The sequence below is a fragment of the Procambarus clarkii genome, unplaced genomic scaffold (assembly GCF_040958095.1).
Source record: "Procambarus clarkii isolate CNS0578487 unplaced genomic scaffold, FALCON_Pclarkii_2.0 HiC_scaffold_124, whole genome shotgun sequence".
NCBI classification, from domain to species: domain Eukaryota; kingdom Metazoa; phylum Arthropoda; class Malacostraca; order Decapoda; family Cambaridae; genus Procambarus; species Procambarus clarkii.
Window position 1 is genome coordinate 630,113 of NW_027189157.1, and position 22,200 is coordinate 652,312.

The 22,200-nt window shown below is 32.1% G+C and overlaps 1 pseudogene; it reads right to left on the bottom strand.

The window, feature by feature from the left end:
* Positions 1-346: 346 nt before the first annotated feature.
* Positions 347-22,200, bottom strand: part of LOC123755554 (ribonucleoside-diphosphate reductase subunit M2 B pseudogene) — a 51,793-nt pseudogene continuing 29,939 nt past the window's right edge.

The window sequence follows — 22,200 nt, forward strand, 5'->3', positions numbered from 1 at the left end:
TCATTGGTGAATATAAATAGAAAAGTTGATTCAATGGCGATAACCAAACTTGGTGTTTACATCGGACGATAGTAGCACTGCTTGGTTATCATGTGATATGTTGATATTTTATAAAGAAGATTATGGTTTTGTTATTATGTCCATAATTACATACCTCATATTTTGTAGTCTTGTAATTAGTGGAAAGAGAGAATGTAAGGTATTTAATTCATTATTCATCAAGTGAAAATATAAATATGATAAGTAAAATAGTAAAAGATAATAGATATATATTTTTATTTTTATATTAAATTATTTATATTCTATATAAAAAAAACATGTTCTATTCCATCCATCAACTAATTAACTAAAAGTCTGAATCTAATGTAAAAACACTGTATTGATCTGAATTCATTACACCATATTTTTGATATTCACTTACTTTTTTTTCAAAAAAATTAGTTTTCCCTTCTAATGAGATATTTTCCATAAAGTCAAATGGATTTTCTACATTATAAAGTTTCTTAAAACCGAGTTCAAAGAGAAGTCGGTCAGCCACAAATTCTATATACTTCCCCATTAGATCACAGTTCATACCAATAAGTTTGATTGGCAAGGCATCTGTTAAAAATTCTTGTTCAATCTTCACAGCATTTTCAATGATAGAATATACATATTTTTTTTTTTTTTTTTTTTTGAGATATATACAAGAGTTGTTACATTCTTGTACAGCCACTAGTACGCGTAGCGTTTCGGGCAAGTCCTTAATCCTATGGTCCCTGGAATACGATCCCCTGCCGCGAAGAATCGTTTTTTCATCCAAGTACACATTTTACTGTTGCGTTAAACAGAGGCTATAGTTAAGGAATTGCGCCCAGTAAATCCTCCCCGGCCAGGATACGAACCCATGACATAGCGCTCGCGGAACGCCAGGCGAGTGTCTTACCACTACACCACGGAGACTGCTAATCTGCCACGGATGCTGCTAATCTGATGAGACTGCATTTCTGATCAGGCTTATTAATCAAGTACTTAAATATCAAGCAAGCAAAATCTGTGTGTAACCCTTCATCTCTAGAAATCAATTCATTACTGAAGGTTAGACCTGGCATTAAACCACGTTTTTTTAACCAAAATATTGCAGCAAATGAACCACTAAAGAAAATACCCTCTACTGCAGCAAAGGCAACAATGCGTTCGGCATATGTTGCCGTTCTATTGGTAATCCACCTTAGAGCCCAATCAGCTTTTTTCTTAACAGCTGGCAGCGTTTCAATAGCATTAAATAATCTGTTCTGCTCCTGTAAATCTTTTATGTATGTATTAATAAGTAAACTGTACATTTCATTGTGAATATTTTCCATGGCAATCTGAAAACCATAAAAACACCTCACTTCTGGTATTTGTACCTCTTGGCAGAAACGTTCAACAAGATTTTCATTGACGATACCATCTGATGCGGCAAAAAATGCTAGAACATGTGAAATGAAGTGACGTTCCTCGTCATTAAGTTTCTGTTCCCAATCTACAATATCCTTTGACAAGTCTACTTCTTCAACTGTCCAAAATGATGCTAGCGCCTTCTTATACATTTTAAAGATATCATGATTTTTAATTGGGAACAATGTAAAACGTCCTGGATTTTTAATCAAAAAGGGTTCAATCATCTGAAAAAAATATATAAATAAATAAATAAAATATTTATTTTAACATTATGTTCACTATCATAGCATAATAAACGAATGAAATTATTGAATTTTGAGTAAAAAAGAGATTAATTTACTACGTACATGTTCTTCCATCCTATATTTTATGTAAACTAAAATAGGTACATATATATATATATATACATACATACATATACATACACACACACATATTATTCTTTTCTTTGACACGCTTCCCAATGAGCAGTATCCATTATAACACCAGGCAGTAATACTTCCTATGTTTTGAAGGCATGCCAATTGAACCTGATTGTGACTCACTGCTGCGTTTGTTGCTATTTACTTCAGTAACAGTATATTCACTCTCTGGGAGAACTTCAGAAGGGTATATAGGGGGTATTTCATTGTTCCAAGTATCAAGTAGATTTGCTCTCAATTTTTCTGAATTGATACTCCCTATATCTTCTGTTAAAATATTTAAAGATTTTAAATGAGGTTTAATACTAATGTCTGCAAATTCATATGAAAGGTACTTATTTACCAATACATAATTTCGTTCCCAGTCATTCATACTTAAAATAATCTTAACATCTTCAAAATGTTTTAAATTAAAGTTTTCCACTTTATTTATTGAGGGCCAAGTAATTGAAGCACATTTTATAATAATTATTTCACTGTTTTGAAGATCAATTAATACGTCGGCAAATGTTTTTCTTACATTTATCGATGAAACATTATCTAATATAAGTAAAAATGAATTTTCCACTAAATGATACAAGTTGATTGTTGGATTAAAGTTTTGTAAAAATTCCACTTTTATTTTTAAATTATTTCTCCATATGACAATTTTATCCCACACTTGAATGATATTTTTGGGGGCTGTTAGTATTATAACAGAATATTTTCTGGGGTAGATTTCATATTGCTTTTTCATGGTTTACAAAAAAAAAAAGCAACTGCGCCACCCTTGCTGACAGTTGGGATCTTGAAGAACAAATAGAACCAATATCACCATCACTTTATAATTATCTGAAAATGATAAAAAAAATAGTTCTTTGTATATTATAAGCTCAGAAATATATAAAGATGTGTTGATACAAAAGTAGAATGAATAATTTGTTCCACAAGAACAAATCTACATACCTTATTTTTTATATAATTATCTTTTTAGTAATAATATTTAAACAGGTTACTATATCATGCTTTATAGTATTATAAATCCTACATTTTAACCGTGATCCTAAATTTAACCACAGCAAATGGATCACTCATTATATTAATATTTTTTGCCCACATTTTACATATTATAATATTTTCACCTGGGCTAAGTTTCAATTGAATAGGAAGAAGTGGGGCATAATATCCATCTACATGTTCCTTGGTTGGAAAATAATAAACAGGAAAACCTTGCGGAGTATATTTGTTTGGACTATTAACCCAAATATGTGAACAAGATACCCATACACATTTTGGTAACTTATTACCATTAGCAATTGAGCTTTTCTTCATATTTTCACGCAGGCTTGTAATCTCATGATCTGCAGAGAGTGGAAGATCTTCAATATTCTCATATACAATAGGTAAAAATTTGGAAGATTACGAATAGATAATAAAATTATCGGTGTTAAGGTATTAAAATACCAATTCTCTTTTCTAAATTGATCAAATATGGATGTATCAAATTTACAAAATACATTATTATTTTCATCATTAATCGTTGTATCATCATTACAATTAACTGTATTTACATGAGAAATCATATCGTAACCACGATTTTGGTCCATATAATACTTACTTTCAAAGACAACATACAGACCAGCAGGTTTAGTATTAGTTTTTGTAATGAAATTCATTGACAGTTGAGGATGCTGAGTTGAAATTGTTGACCTATTTCTTGAATAATATAAATATATAATTGAAAAGATCACAATTAAAATATTATAAATATTATAATATATAAGGAATTTGATAGTGACATTATTATTTTATTTTATATAAAAAAATGTCTCTCACATCTAAACTAATAATGTATACTAATGATTATATTATATAATAACGAAACAACATTCTTGTTGACTTAGTTGTGTTATTTTGGATACGATGGTCATCTAGTCAATATGTGGGGTTACCTGCAGGGGTCACGACTATCCTCAGTTCTAATCTACACATGAATAATCTTCCATTTAGACCACCACACAGCTGAGTGGATACAAACATTGGATAGCGTCTTTCACCCTGATACCCCTGTTTCATAGCAGTGCTGTCAGGGGCTGTTCCTGGGGGTAGAAATAGGCCTGGTCTAAAACTGGTCTGTGGGGACCTAGTAGCAGAATGCACTTCTCAGCCTACTATGCAAGGCCCGATTTGCCTAATAAGCCAAGTTTTCCTGAATTAATATATTTTCTCTAATTTTTTTCTTATGAAATGATAAAGCTACCCATTTCATTATGTATGAGGTCAAGTTTTTTTTTTGGAGTTAAAATTAACGTAAATATATGACCGAACCTAACCAACCCTACCTAACCTAACCTAACCTATCTTTATAGGTTAGATTAGGTTTGGTAGCCGAAAAAGTTAGGTTAGGTTAGGTAGTCGAAAAATAATTAAATCATGAAAATTTGGCTTATTAGGCAAATCGGGCCTTGCATAGTAGGCTGATAAGTGCGTTCTGGCTACTAGGTACGACATATATATCTATATATATATATATATATATATATATATATATAATATATATATATAATATTATATATATATATTAAATTATTGTTGACTCAAGCTCCTTTTTATCTGTGATATAAATGCTAAAATTATATTGATTCTCATTTTCAATTACATCAGTTAGAATATTATCTCTGTGTGATGTTAATGTTTCACTAAAGGATTCCTCAAGAACTGTTGGAGTATAATTCAACAAATGAAGGCAACCCATAATTATGAACATGTTGAGCCACATTACATTTGATTTCATCTGTATGGAATGAACTGTAAATAATCTGTGCATGACATAAACCATATGGATTCTGGCAATTCAGTTGTTGATTAACATTATTAGATAATGGTGATGGTGGAGATGATGTTAGTTCAAGTTGAGATGGTGGTTGGGAAGAAGAAGGTAGTCTAGGATTATGAATAGGTTTTTCGTGATGTAACTTTATATGGATTTGGGAGTGAGTGGGTTTTTAAGGTAATATTCCCTTGTAAGGTCAAATAATTGCGTACCAATGTATGTTGTTTATGTATAACTCCTCCACCATTAGCAATCCATATAATAGTTACAAATAGAGAGTGTTAACATATGGAGAAGTAGACGACAATTACTTTGAGCTAAATAATTATGATATATTTTGAAGTCTTTGCTAGCCTATTATTAAATTTTTCTTTGCATTTAACTTTGATTCTATTTAGAGTATTACTTTCAATATTTTCAATATTTTTCAGTACGTTGTATTAAAGATTGGGGATGAGAAAACACAATATCTTTAATTTTTTTGGTTTCAGCATGAGGTGAAAATAAACAATGAAGGAGACTAAATGACATAATATAAAATTTCCCTGTTTTCAGAAACCAGCAAACGATATGGATGTATTAGATAGGGAAAATATTTAATTATATTAAATACTTGGTGAATTTTATTGATCAAATCGCTCAATTGGGTTAAATATATTAAACGCTTAGAAATAGAAAATAAATCACACAAGCCCAAAATGGGACGAATTCCCAATAAATCATATTATGATCTTTACTATAAATTGCACAATCATTAGTTCCTAGCTTCCACATATTATCAAACATTTCTACCGATCGACCATCTATAAGTCTAAATCTGTGAGAGGGATTTGCAACAAGGGAATTTAGATCATGTTCATTTAAGAGATAAAGTGGCGTAATATTATTCTTGAAACCACCTAAGGAGTAAATCAGCTGTAATTTGGCCATTGGTTTCGTGAGAAAAAATATGATGAGGGCTAATGTATATTATCTGAATTTCTTTAGGTATAATTTTCTTTGAAAGATAAAGTGAATCTAATGACTGGCCCAGTAAACCTAGTGGCTTCATTTCACATAATACAGGATGTATATGGAGTATATTATCTTTTCCATAATATTGGAATGAAGAAAATTTGAAAGTTTTAAACATAAATTTTGATTCATAATTAGAGTTAGGCCTAGTAAAAACTTGTCATTGATCTTATTATTATCAATTAGAAGATTTTTATTCATTTTTTTTTATAACCTATACCAATTTCTTTCTATGATTAAATAGTTGTTTTCTTTGTTTATTTGTGTATTTGTGATTTACCATAATTTTTCTGAAATAAATTCTAAATAGGCCCACTGGTGTGAAGCTGGTACAACACACTAGTGTGTCTGGTGACTGGTACAACACACTAGTGTCTCTGGTGACTGGATCACTTATCAGTGATCTGTCTGGCTCCCCTGGTATAAATATACAAAAACAGAGCTGTGGTAAACACCTACAGTAACAGACCATGGTAAATTTGTAGAAGAAAATTGAAAATATATTTTAAAAAATTATGGTAAATAAATAAATATATGCTTGTATTAGAATTTTTTCATTATATACGAAGTTATTCTTATTATAACAAAACAGGGTTCACATGAAAACCCACATAGATATAGCAGACTGGATGATTCCATTTATTAAAAATATTTTACAGATTGTCTGTCATATAAACCATAAAGGTATTTTTATGGTTAGGTATTTAGTAGTGTCAATATCGCAGCCTTACCTAAATATCTATATGACCAAACCTAAAATCAACCCTACCTAAATATGAACTGATTAAAAAAAAAAAAAAATATATATAGTTCAATTTAAAATGAACATATCATAGAATTTTTTAGCCTTTGAATATTCAAGAAAGGTACACCTAACACTTGTAAATGTAATTTTTCCTGTATTTATGAAACCATTGACCAGTCCTTGTTCAGTAGTCACTGTCCCGATAATCACTTCCGAACATGAGTATTGAATATCAATCTGACTTCCTGTTCGTTGGTTATCATTGACTATAACAGGATGTCCAAACATGTAATCGCCACATTCATTATGGGTTAAAACATTAAATTTCCTAAGAGTATCATGTGAATATGCTGGATCTCTTAACAATGATAAACATAAATTTATATAAGTGTCTCGCTTTAGGGAATAGTTGATCTCATATTCCAGCAATCTTCCAACTTGGAGATGATATAAATTTTCCTTTTACCATGAATACCATGGACACTGATAAGCATGTCCACCACTTTCTTCACTCGCCTCATTAATTAAAAGTTCAAAAAATTTATCATCAAAAGTGGGATTTTTCTTGATAATTTTAGGGGTTTTGTTGATTTTGTTGATTTTGGAGGACGATACCATGATGATTATTGCTAGAATATCCTCCTGAAAAAAACATGAAAATAACATGTTTAGAAAATAGATCTAAATGGGAGCAAACCATACTATTCATGTCATATATACACCAATTCCATTCCATTTTAGTTTGACTGAAATAACTACTTGCCTTTTAGTGCCACTAGTTATTCCTTGTGATGAGTCTAGGAACCTAATGGTTATATCTTAGTACAGAACCCATATTTTATATCTTTGTAAAAAAAAAATATATATAATATTATTCAAAAGTACATAATGTTATTACACAATCTTTATCTTGCGATTATATTAATTAAAATAGTATATTTATAAATCAAAAAGAATATCCTGACAGAATACGTCTACATCCCGGAGAAGTAAAGTCTATAGATTTCACTTATTCTGTTATTTATTCGTTGTTAATCAAAAAACCCATTTCAAATTTTAATTTCAAACACTTGACATGAAGGTAGACTTGGAGGTTTATGTGTACTAGCATGTTTTAAATTTATCTTTATATACATTATCTTCCATACATGATCATTTGGACTGCATACCATACCCGTTTCTACTTCAAAAATTCCCACACATGAGTTTCGGATATGTATGGTGCCACAACAACTGATTTTGACCATACCAAAATTGGATTGATAAGCTTGTATTCCATTTTCTAAATTAGGACTGAACTGAATCTTATACTCTTGAAATGTTTGTTTTAAAAGTTGGAAAGTATTCCTCCTCCAAAAGCATGTCTCTCACTATTTGACTGGCCAATTAAGTAAATATCAGTGTAACTGTTGTCATAAAAAATATCACCTCGAAAAGTATCTCCGGGTAGGTGGAAACACTCTGGCTGCAAACGATTAATCATTCTAAAATACCACTTACAAATTTTTGTATAAACTCGTCACTTCTTATAACTTCCATTTTATGTTCTACCGAGGAAAGAACACCACATACAAATTTGTTTTTTTCATTATTAGTTCGAATAGAAGTTTTAGGAACATCATCACATAAGACAGGTTGTTTTTTTTCATTATTTGTTTGAGTAAAAGTTTTAATTTCACTCTCTTCTGTCTGATGCTGTAATAGTGTACTTATATATGAATCACATTGACATTGTACTGTTCCTAAATTTGTACGTTCTGCAGTACCCATAAAAACTACATTGTTTAGGATTTTTAATTATATTCTTGGTTCACCAGTTGTATATTGAATAAAACTTGGATTGGAACATAAAATGATGTTCGTATTTCCGGGTATTGAGAGTTGGATAGCACTTGTAATTTCGGTTTGGGGGTTTGAATGTGCTCTTCCTTGTTCAGTTGAATATCCGATACCTATTTTACCATGCTGCTTTGTCCAAAACTCTTTTTACAGCTATTACCAATTCCATTTTCTTAGCAAAAGGCATTGATGGTACTTGATTTTTATAGAGGTAGTTAAAAAGATTTTGGGCAGTAAGACGTCGATAAGAAAACAAGCGTTTCAAGTCTGAAGTGTAACATAAAATTATATTTAGGGCCTCTTGAGAACTTTTAGGTGAAAGGCGATGATTACCTGTTGATGTCTGAGCCAGACATCTAATATCTTCAGGGCTCAGTGTTTTTAACAAATCACGTACATTGGCTTCATAAGGGGAATTTATGAGGTTCATAACATATAGGAAGGAATACAACACTAAGAATGGAGATAAATAATATAAAAGTTTATTTATTTACTTACTTCTTTATTTATTATATAAATATATAGAAAGTACATTAATGTACATAATAAAACTGAATGTAGCCTCCAAAAAATATCATTGAGTCAATGTCGCTATATAGAGCGACACACACAGGACACTGTCTCTGACCACACCCTTGTCGAGTCCACTTCCTCCACACCTATCGCACTGTAATAATCCATTCCGTGTCCAATCATAGTAAGAGTCACTCACCACTGATAATTGTACTTTTGACCAGAAGAGGGCGCCTTCTTTTCCCATACTTGTGGGTGACGGCCTCATAGATAGCAGCGCTGCCATCGCTTCTCCATTCTCTGTGGAGGCGTCGGGTCCATAACACAATTACAATGAGAGCCATATTTATAAATCGTGAAATAGAAATACTCACTCATTGTAACAAAATTTATTTAGGGTTGGGGTTTGAATAGGGTAGTATCATCATATCTTTGTCTCAAATTTCCCAAATAATAGGTAATTGGGATTAACATAGTAGTATATCAAAAGGCCCTTCTTACAATAATGTCAGTCCAAAAATTAAAACTCTTTATTGAGGATTAAGTTATTATATCTTAGCCAATAGCCAAGGCTACCTACCACCAAAGTACAGCTCACCACCCATATATTTTCCTTCAATGTTGGAATGATTGGAATTACCAATTTAAAATTTCAAGTCATATATACGATATATATGGGAATTTAGGGGATATTACAAAAAAACATACCAATTTAAAAACACCATGTAAAATAATTATAACATTTAAAATTGTGAAAACAATTGTTAATATAATGAAAAATTTCTTAACAAATAATGATATCGTTTTCTTCGTGTGTGTAATACCTATATAAATGGTCCCATTTGTAACATATTTACTGTTATTTATATTTAAACTATTATTAAGGATTGTAATGTTATATTTTTCATATAACCAACACATTATGACATTCAAATTATCTTGTAAATTATTACACACCTGAGTTTCGTTATTGATACCTCCTACTATTATAGACAAGTGATTCCAACATAGTAGTATATTTTTATAATCCCACAATACAGAAAATTTCATATATTTAACAGGAGTCCTAATCATATATGCATCTTTAATAAAAGATAAATTTTGTACATTTTCATTATAACTTTGTACATTTTCATTATTACAATAACGGCATTCTATTAAAATTGACGCTAAGTTAGTTATGTTTATTTGGTTTGGAAGTATAATAGATGAATTTCGTCCTATTAGTATATATACCTGTATAGTGTCTTTAAAGTTTAACTGGAACTCGAACCATTCTTGTTGTGATAGTAAATCATATATATTGAAAAGTTCTTCATGTTTATATTTAATTTGCTCATCACCTCTATCAAACCAGTATTTAATTGAATCTTTCAATACTATAACTTCATTGCAATCATACTCTTGATTCATTGGAATTACTGGAATAATTATTAATAATAATAATAATATTAATATTAATAATAATAATAAAAGGGTTGGAATCATTTTCAAGCCACAAAATAAACTAAAAATAATATAACATTAAAGCTTGTTTTTATATTTTAATCTTTCAACATTTAGTAAAAAATATATTGGTTATGGATGTCATTATTAACAATCAAGGAAATCAGCAACCAAAAGCAGATCTAGAGCAATATTATTTTCAATTGGAAATTCAGGATCAGTAGTAATCTCATTTTTCTTGAATTGAGTATTGTAGGTGAAATATGTACACGCTTTTTGAAGAAGAATGATCTGAAGAAATAAAATAAAAAATAAAAGTATTATAATTATTTATTTATTATATACAGTTTATATGTTTCTCTAAATAACAGTTTATCTCTAAATATAACAGTTTATATAATAACACTTTGTTCTAACAGCTTTATACTTACGGAATTGTTTTAAAATGGATTTCATTTTTTTCCTGTTCAATACACGTTGTTGAACTTGACATCATAGCTTGAATTAAATTTGAGGTGAAGGCATCTTTCCTTTTAATGATGAATTCATGGTCATCACAAGATATTAACTTGATGTATGTGGAATTAGGACCTTCACATCCACCATAGAAAATCTGGTAATATTGTGTTAGTGTTTTTTATCTTCAAAAAACATTCAATCCTATTTTACATCATCTCATTCATGATAAAACTTAATATGTATATTGTGGAGGTTTCTCTACATTTAAGTTATCATTTTTCATAGCTAACCAAATTTCTTCGGAATGGGGTTTACTTGGATGAAAAAATTCATTGACAAGAAATTTAAGAAATATTTGAGCATCCTCAGTAACCCACATATTACAACAATTGTTTGCATAAACATAATATATGTGAACATATACCAAACAATTATTATACTTAATTCTTGCTGTTATGGTGGAATACCAACCATAATAAATGAAATAATTATATATCCGGTCCATATGGTCATATTTAATAAAATCTTGAAATCCGGATTCGGATAATTCTTCTTTAGTGAATGTACATTTTTCTAAGCATTCAACTTTACATTTAGTTTCAAGAAATATCCTATCTAGCTCACTTTTCAATTTTTTAAATTTTTTAAAATTAGAGTCATATTTAAATGGAGCTGTCAAATTTATTTATAAAAAACTTGATTTTTTCATATTCCTCTTCATTTACCTTTTTATCTTCATCTTCTTCTTCAATTACCTTTATATCTTCATCTTCTCTTCAATTACCTTTATATCTTTATCTTCCTCTTCAGTTACCTTTTTATCTTCATCTTCTCCCCTTTCTTCATCTCCCTTTTCATCTTCAACTCCTCCTTCATTTACTTTCCTCTCTTCATCATTTCCCAATTTCTCAATGCCAACTGCTTCCCCATTACCAATATCCATTTGGTTCATTTTTTCCCAACCTGAAAAATATATATATTATAATTGAAATAGTCTGGTGTATTGAAATAGACTAAGATGATCATCAATCTATTGAAGGAGAAACAGAAACAATCTCAATCAAAAATTGAAAGTTATCTACTACTTAAAAAAAAAAAGAAAAAAAAAAAAGAAAAAAAAACACTGAAATACTCACGCCTTATTTACGCCTTAGTAAGTGTTAATATACTACACCACAATGGTTGTAAGTATAACTTTTAGAAGTTCACTGTAGTAATATCCAAAGAAACGCAGGATGAGAATTGAGATACTGCTCGGATCCCACCTCCTTTTATACAACACACACACACACACACACCCACACCAACACAAAGACACACACACACACAAAGACACAACTACACACACACTTACACACACACACACACAAAGACACAAAGACACACACACACACAAAGACACAAAGACCACACACACTTACACACACATGAAGACAACACACAACGACACACCACACCACACACACACAACACACACAAAGACACAAAGACACACACACACACAAAGACACACACACACACATACACACACACACACATAAAGACACACACACACACACAAAGACACACACACACACATATACACACACACATACAAAGTCACACACATAAAGACACACACACACACACACACATCACACACACACACAGCTCCTCCCCTCAGTCACTCTTTGACATCCGGCACCCACAAGCATATATACACACTTGGTTATTTAAATCTAGATAAGGCAACACTATTTTAAATCATATAGACATCTAATGTATAAAAAAAATACATTTGAAATTAACTAGAAAGTTGGAAGTTTATGAAGAATGGTATATAAACCAGCAAAAGATTAAACATGAATACACCCAACAGGAATAATTTTTTGTGACATATTAACACGGAATCATGTGACGAAGGGAATTACTTTCGTATTTTTAGTGATATTGGTGACCAATGATAATATTGTTTTAAGAACCCGAAATCCCCATCTCTTAACTGACATCATTCAAACCGGGAAAAAAGGATGAAATTGTAACGTTTATCAATCAAGATGAAGGTATATTACCAAAAGCAGCAGCAACACCACCACCACCACCACCACCACCACCACCCCTACTTAAAAACATTGATTTACCATCTTAGTATAATGTCTCTTTCTATAATAAAAATCCAGCCCCCTCTTTTTTATATATATATATATATATATATATATATAAAATGTATAAAAAAAAATCCCAAAATCAATCCTTAAAATGGATTCTGACCTATCACACCTACCATCACCATCACTACCACAATCACCACCGACACCGACTCCGCCACAATCACCACTGCAACCGCACCCAACAATCACCACTGCACCGACACCGCAACAATCACCACTGCAACCGACACCGCAACAATCACCACTGCAACCGACACCGCAACAATCACCACTGCAACCGACACCGCAACAATCACCACTGCAACCGGCACCGCAACAATCGCCACTGCCACCATTCAAAGAAGATAATACTGAAAATTTAATGATTGTGGAGGATCAAACAAACATATTATTAATATCAAAATGATGAAGAAGAAAAACGAAAATATGTTCAATTTATACAAGAAAAAGTTTCAAATTATAAAAACAACTTTCATAATTCCAATTCACCTTTCAAATTAGCTTTTATGATCATTAATAATATGGTTATCCCGTATTATAATTCTTCAAAATGTCCAAATAAAATTTCAGATGCAATTTACAAACAACTTATTTTAATGCCGAATGAGCAAATTTTTCATGATGCATTGATTAATTATTATAAAGAAAATCCTATTCATCTATCACCAAATTGGAAAATTGACACCACAAATTTAAATAATTTACAGTTGTATTATTTGTATCACATGTTAATACAATCTGGTTATGATATTGAATATAGCAATTCACATTTATTCTCCATATAATTAAATTGACAAATAAGTATTTTAATAATAAGTAGTATAGAAATGATATTATATATTTTTTTTAATACCTTTATTCTTATTGTAAATATTATTTAAAAAAAAGTATCACTACAGAGAGTATATCAATTTGAGTTGGATATATGTGGTACCTAGTAGCCAGAACGGACTTCTCAGCCTACTATGTAAGGCCTGATTTGCCTAATAAGCCAAGTTTTCACGAATTTATATGTTTTCTCTAATTTTTTTTCTTATGAAATGATAAAGCTACCCATTTCATTATGTATGAGTTAAAAAAAAATTATTGGAGTTAAAATTAACGTAGATATATGACCGAACCTAACCAACCCTACATAACCTAACCTAACATAGGTTAGGTTAGGTTAATATAATATATGTTAAGTAACGGCCTATTGAATGAATCTCAATCATCAACTCCCCACTGTATGATATATGACTCACGCCGTTTACCCACGCTTCTTTGAATTTCTTCACTTTGACATTCCGAGCACTGGGCAGAAATCACATTACATCAACATCTATCTCTGACCATCGCATTGCTTTGCTTTGTTTTAATTAGACAGTCGGATTCCCCTGGTCCATGCCACTTTTGAGTTGATTACTATATATGATGGTCAATGCTTGGAAACTAGTTCAACAAACAATTTAGTTATCATCGAACCTATATCCAATATTTGCATTATGAATTTCAATTGTGATGATGCTGGGTACCCATCCATCTTCAGTAGAACCCATCCAGAACCATTTTGGGTTTATGAGGTATGTTTTTCATATCTTTTTTTTTTTGGGGGGGGGGGGACACTAGTACTAGTTTCCTTTAGTCTTTTTCATTCCCAACCAACTTTCAGTTCAGTCAAACTTCTCGTATCCTAAAACAAAAAACAAAACAAAAATAAATTAATAATGAACCTTGATATTTAGCACGTGCATTTTAACTAACATAAATAAATTTGAAGAAATAATGTACTATTAACTCATCACCTCTATTTTTCTCTTAATTTCAATTGCATCATCTTTATTAATGAAGGTGTATTATTATTCATATATATTGGTGGTTCTATACCAAAAACTGCCTTGTAAGGCGATACGCCAATTCCACGTGAATATGCTGTGTTTTTGGTGAATTGCACAAAGGGAAGTCCAGCTGACCAATCTCGCGTTTGATTTTCACACATCCAACTGCCAAGCATTTTGATTACATTTTCTTTTGTACATTCAATGCTCCCTTGGCTCTGTGGATGACGAGGTTTGCTATTAATGAGGAGCATGTTGGGCCACATTTCGTTTTTTAGCTCTTGAATCACCTCTGCCACAAATTCACGGCCGTTATCGCTCTGCAGAATTCGTGGGGCTCCCAAGAGAGCAAATATATCGAGTAAGTGGCGTGCCACTTCAATCGCCCGTTTACTGCGAAGAGCTCGTAAAACCGAAAACTTTGTTAAATGATCTTGATAATGTAAAATATATTATACACACATCCTCCTTCTTTTTGCATATTTATTAAGTCCATTTGTCCTCGCTCCGCAAAACTGGTCGATACAATGGGCCGTATTACCCCCTTTTTCGTCGAGGAAGTCGTTTCAAATTGCATATGTGGCAGAGTGAAATAAAGAGTTTCACCGATTGTTGAGTGACGTTAGCGATAGTTTTACTTGCTTCAAAATAAGTTCTTTTTTCTCCTCCGTGACAAACTGCTCTGTGTGCATCATAAATCGTATCATACAATTGCCCTTGATGTATGAAACGACGACACATCCGGCCAGGATCAGCTGTTGTTGTTCCTGTTGTTGTGGTTGTTGTTGTTGTTGTTGTTACAGCCTTAGTAGAATGACGATTGTCACTGGTCAGTTTACGCTTGGTCCCCCGCTTCATTCTTCGTTCAGTTTCGTCGATGGTTACTAAGACGTCATCCCCAAATAGATTTTTGACATCATATCGAGACAATAGATCATATTCATGAGAAGATTTCCAATTCAGTTTCAATTTAGCATTTTTGACTTCCTCAATGTATTGTGCTAATTTTTCTCGAGTAAAATTTTCCGACTCCCAGGCCCACCTTTTTTCCAACATTTGGCTAATTTTTAATTCAAATTCATGTTTGCTGCAAAATTCTTCGTTTTTCTTTTGCTTTGATATCATCCTATCACTATTTTAATTTTATTTCAATATGTTTATTATATAACCACCAAGTTTTTTTTTTTTTTTACAAAATCGCCTAGAACACTAGTGATGATAATGGAATTTGAATTGAAAAGAAGAGTTTGAAGCCTTTACTGTAAACCTGAAGAATCTCGAAATATAAATAAAAAAAAATATATATATATAATGCCATGCCTAGTAAATATATAATATGGTCAGACGGATTTAATAAATTTACCATTCATTAATTACATGCCAAAATGAGTGGACAACATAGCATGAAAACATTAGAAGGTTTAAATTTCAAAATAAATTTAAACATTTTAAAACGAAATGGGTTTTATTATAACAAACAAGAAAATCTATGGAAATGTATAAAGTGTCATTTGTCACTTACATTCAATATAAATAGTAATGCAATTGTATATCCAGAACATAATTGTACATTTATTTCACAAATTAAAACACCTATCAGAATGTTTAACAACATTTTTTTTTTGAAGTTTGAAAGTGCACGTCTAGACACATTTAACAATTGGAAATTCCCATGGATTTCCCCTCTAAATTTAGCTAGGGATGGATTTTTTTATCTTAAAAAGAAACGATGCATGTGCATGTATTTTCTGCAATACAGTTATCAAGAACTGGCAAATAAACGATATTCCACATAATAAACATAGACAAAGAGTTCCTTATTGTCCATTTATCATGGGAAAACCCGTTGGTAATGTCCCTTTAGAGTTATGTGAAGTTATTCTGCAATCCAATTTAGTCCTCTCATTGTCACCTCATTGTCCCAGTGTCGATCGAACATATGAAGATTGTAAAAATCGCCTGGAAAGTTTTAGCACATGGCCACTTACATTACCAAACTCAGAAGATCTAAGTTCAGCTGGATTCTTTTATACAGGTCTTAGTGATCATGTGAAATGTGCTTTTTGTAATCTTGGGCTATGGAATTTTGACATTTCTGACAAGCCTCTACTTCTTCATATTCAATGGAATCTGGAATGTAGCTTTCTGAAAAGTTTCATGGATTTATCCTCGAACAAAATTGAGATTACAATACGAAAATTTCGAGAGGTATCTGTAAATGATAAAAAAAATCTAATTCAATCTTTAATTGAAGGAATGGATACCATATTGCCAAACCATTTACCATGATAATATACCTCGAGATATTATACATAGTATGTTGAAAAGAAACTATAGAAAAAAAAGAATTTTGCAGTATTGTTTTCATATATTTTATTTCGGTATAAATGTCAGGAAAAACAATTTGGGAAAATTTTGGTAAAAAATTTTTCCTCAAATAATAAAAGATATGGAAACTACCACAACCCAAACAACACCCCCACCATCACCCTACCCAAACCCCACCAACACACACAACCCCCACAACAACCCCAAAACAATAACCCAAACCCCACCAACACAACAACCCCACAACAACCCCAAACAATAACACCAAACACTGCCACCACCACCACACCTTCCCACAACCCAACCAAACAATAACTCAAACACTGCCACCACCACCCTCGCACCACCCACCCAACCTCCAAACACACCCCTCCCAACTACAACACAACCCAAAACACTGCCACCACCACCCTCCCAAAACCCCAACCAACACAACAACCCAAACACTGCCACCGACCACCACCACCACCACCACCCTTCCAAAAACCAACAAACACAACAACCCAAACACCGCCACCGCCGCCACCACCACCACCACCACCACCACCACCACCCTCCCCAAACCCCACCAACACAACAACCCCACCACAACTTTTATAATCACCCACACCCACAATATACACACCCTAATCTCACCACCACCCCAACAACCTTACCACACCACCACCACCACTCCCTACTACACATTAATGAATATAATCCATGTTCCGTTAGAATACAAAAAAATATATAAATTATTATATAAACACCATTCATTTTTAGATACAAAATAGTCAGTATGTCATCTCAGTATTGTAAAGAAACTGATTTTTATTACAAAAATGCACATCTTCCTCCCACTATAAATATGCCATTAATACAATTAAAACCAAACCAATTAAATTATGATAATAAAACTAAAAAATCTTTAGGGCTTTTATATGTAGATGCCAGTCAATGTTTTAGCACAGACGAAAAAGTTATATTAAAAAAATGTAAAATCCTAATGTTACATTCTCCATCATACTTTTATATTTCGTATCTTAATAATAAAAGTTATCGACATAAATGGAATGATAAAACGAAAAATGTTATATTTTTGAAAATTCGTCCCCCATGAGTCAAGCCGAATATGTTAATTTATATCAACATATGTTTGGTAATGGAAATACAATAGAGGGGAGAGTATACACTTCCTCGTGGTCAACCTGAAAAAATTGATCAAAAGATTCCGATAATTACCCAAATTAGAGAGTTTATGGAAGAAACACATTGTTTTCATTTAGATTTTATACCAATTATTAAAAGAATTAAATTGGGGATGATTCATAATAACCAATATAATTTACCAATGATATCAGAGGAATGGATAGCACTGAATGGTAAAACCTATCAGTGTGATTATAGTATTTTAATTGAAACTGAAAATGCAAATAATTTAATTCAATTTACGCACTCTCGGTCTCGATGTTTAAATTGGATACTTGGAACTTTAGGATGTATTTTCAACCTAAATGATAAGAAGACCAACAACCGTGCAATTAAGAATTATATGCATCGTTTTCCTTTCAGTCATCGCTTAGATGAAGAAAAAATTGCCTGTTATTTCCCACTTGAAGAAGCCCTAATACATATAAACAGCCATCGACTCAAAACACTAATACCCTTCAATAGTGAAACATTAATTAAAACTATAATTAAAAAAATAAAAGAAAATCGTTAAATAAAATGGTACATCCTCATCTTTCAACAACAACAACAACAACAACGGCTTCAGGCGAGAATCATCAACAACTTCCTCAGTTACTACCTCAACCTCATGTTATGGATTTGAGAATAGCTAATAGAGTACATGAAGAATCTTATTGGAATCCAATACCAACCACATTAACAACTCCCGCAATTAATGAGACACATGATAATAAGGAAATATCACAGGAAAAAATGAATGTCGTTAAGAAAAAAACAAATTGGTCCCCTTTCTATTATGTATCTGTCTTTTTTGGTTGGTTTATTAGCCACCTTTTATCTTTTGGGAACAAATATTTCCAAATCATTAATGTCATTAGTAATTGCTATTATGGCTCTTTTATTAATTACATTTATCTTAACTTACCATCAATATCAATATAAATCAATTGTTTCTTATGCCCAAAAAATCGTTCCTCCAGCTAAACAGCTTATACATCTATTAAATTATTAAATTATAATTAAATTTCATAGTCATTTTATTATTTTTCTCCTATATAAAAAAGAACAAAAAAAGATATGTTCGGTAATAAAATATTCACATATTTTATACTTATTATATTAATTATCTTATGTTTGTTTATTACAATAACATCTGTTATGAATGTATATGATAAAATACCATTTATGGATTCAGTTAAATCTGATGATCACATGAAATATGTTATGGGGTCACATCATGCCATTGCTGGGCTAATTGCAGTAATTCTCGTGATTTTTTACAACGATTAATACATATAAAATTATAAACCATGAAGAAAGAGACCAAATGAATTTTGAAGCACAGTAAATTTAATAAAGTATTCGAAAAAAATTGTTGTAATGTATGACATTTACCAAGTCATAGAAACAGGTGCTTGCTTTATTTTTTTAATACAAGTGTAATCAATACTGATCATAAAATTACCTAAATTTTTTAATTATAATCATATAAACCTACAGTGTGTGTGTGTGGGTGTGTGTGTGTTGTTAAAAAGAAATATATTAAATTTGATATATACAAAAATTCATATTCTATAATGTTTACAATTTCTAAGATCTAACTGTACATTTATTAATTGAAGGTGGTGGTATGCCTAATATAATAATAATAATAATAATAATAATAATAATAAAAACTCTGGGAGAATGGTAATTCGAATGTAAGTTACAAGTTACTAAAGAGATATTCATCAAATCCTTATTCTCAATAATGGATCCTAAGTGAGTGGGTAAAACGACACATACAGAGGAAGAAACAAACAACGGGTAGGTCTCCCTGAAACCCATTTAAACCTATTACAAAAAACAATAACAACCACCAAAATAAATATATATATATATATATATATATATATTATATATATATATATATATATATATATATATATATATATATATATATATATATATATATGTCGTGCCTGGTTGCCAGAACGTTGTATTTGGCCTGCTGTGCAAGACCCGATTTGCCTGATGGGCCGAGTTTTCATGAATTTATATTTTTTTTCAATTTTTTTTTCTTGTGAAGTGATGAATCTGTCCATTTCATTATGTATGGGTTGATTATTGGAAATTTGAGTTAAAACTAACATAGATATATGACCGAACCTAACCTAGCCCCTAACCTAATTAACTGTGTATGGTGAAATGGACAGATTTATCACTTCATAGAGGAAAATTGGAAAAATATATAGATTCAGGGGAACTTGCCTCGTTGGGCAGGTCGGGCCTAGCATAGTGGTCCAGGTGTGGCTTTTTCTGGCTGCTACATATGTCTATTATTTTTTTTTTATAATATGCTAAACGAAACCTCTCAATGTTCAATAATTCTTAGCCATTTATTAAAAAAATTGTGGGAAGGACTCTCTCGACGCCTCACCCTGCCACAGTGGGTCGTCTCTCCGTTCTGTCTCTGTGTCGGATCAGGGACGGATCCTAGCCCGCCTTTTGAGTTCGAATCTCCGTTTTCGGCGACCCACCTTAACACCCACCCTCCCCTCACCCATCCAGAGCCCAACCCCACCCCCTACCCCCCAAAGTCCTCGTCTCTGCGTTAGCAGCTGGAGTGCTGGTGGAGGTGGTGACCAGTGGCACCGCTGTCGTTAGCAGCTTGGAGTGCTGGTGGAGGTGGAGGTGAGGTGGTGACAGTGGCACCGCTGTCGTTAGCAGCTGGAGTGGAGGTGGAGGTGGTGACAGTGGCACCCGCTGTCGTTAGCAGCTGGAGTGCTGGTGGGAGGTTGGAGGTGGGTGACAGTGGCACCGCTGTCGTTAGCAGCTGGAGTGCTGGTGGAGGTGGGTGACAGTGGCACCGCTGTCATTAGCAGCTGGAGTGCTGATGGAGGTGGAGGTGGTGACAGTGGCACCGCTGTCCTTAGCAGCTGGAGTGCTGGTGGAGGTGGTGACAGTGGCACGTGCTGGTTGGGAGGGTGGCACTGACATCTTCTGATTGTGGAGAGATGGTGTCGCTGTTGTGGATTGGATCTCATCCACATTAAAAATAAAATAATTAGTAAACATATACCAACAACAAATATATAAATGTTCATTTTTGTTTTATAATAACGAAAACAAAAAAATATTAGAGGGTAATTCATAAAAAATAAAAAACAACAATTAAGTATTTTGGGTAATTGCCAATAAACAAAACATTATATTAAATTATTAATATAATTGAAAAGTTTTAATTATAATATAAATTACCATATACATCCTTGTGTTTTAGGTGGGGTATACAAATTTACATACTGATTAAATGACATTGAATCGCACAAATCTTGTGGTATATGATGTACATCATTAGGAGGTTCTATTTGGAAGTTGGGGATGGATGTATCTGCTTTTATAGTTTTATCAACAACTTGAAGATATTCAGAAGGATCTCGTATTTGTACTAAATAATTAGGTTTGAAGAGTTGTAATGTTGTTTCCCGGTGTTACTTCAAATTTCCTAAATACCCCAACACTGCGATTCATAATATTTTGCAAATGGGCAATGGTATTTTTTAATACTAACATCTCATTAGAACATAGGCTCTTGAGAGTAACAAAACCGATTTGATCTGAATATACTACATTAGGCGATGCTATTTCAAGAATATTTGTGCCATTTTCGGGATAGTCTGAAAATATATCAATACCATTGGGTTTTTCACCTGCAAGATTATGATTGATATCGAGTATTTTTGAGGGAGACATTCCAATGGCAATATCAAAAATAGAATAATTAACATTATTTATATCAACAGGTTTATTCAGGTCATCATTAAACTCTGAAAAGTAATTTTTCAAATTGTCTATATTTGCTTTTAAATTCTTACGAAACATTTCCGAATCATTAATATGTTTTCTCCATAGCAATATCAGCGAGATCAGGAGAAGTGGTAGTATTTAAGTCAGGAAAACTGTCTGGTTTAATAGGATCTCCAGGTTTGAGATTTGTATTAGGTGTCATGGTATGTGCTGTATTTACAAATCGTTTATGAGGTGGATATTTAGTACCATCTTTAAGTCCTCGTTTCAATTT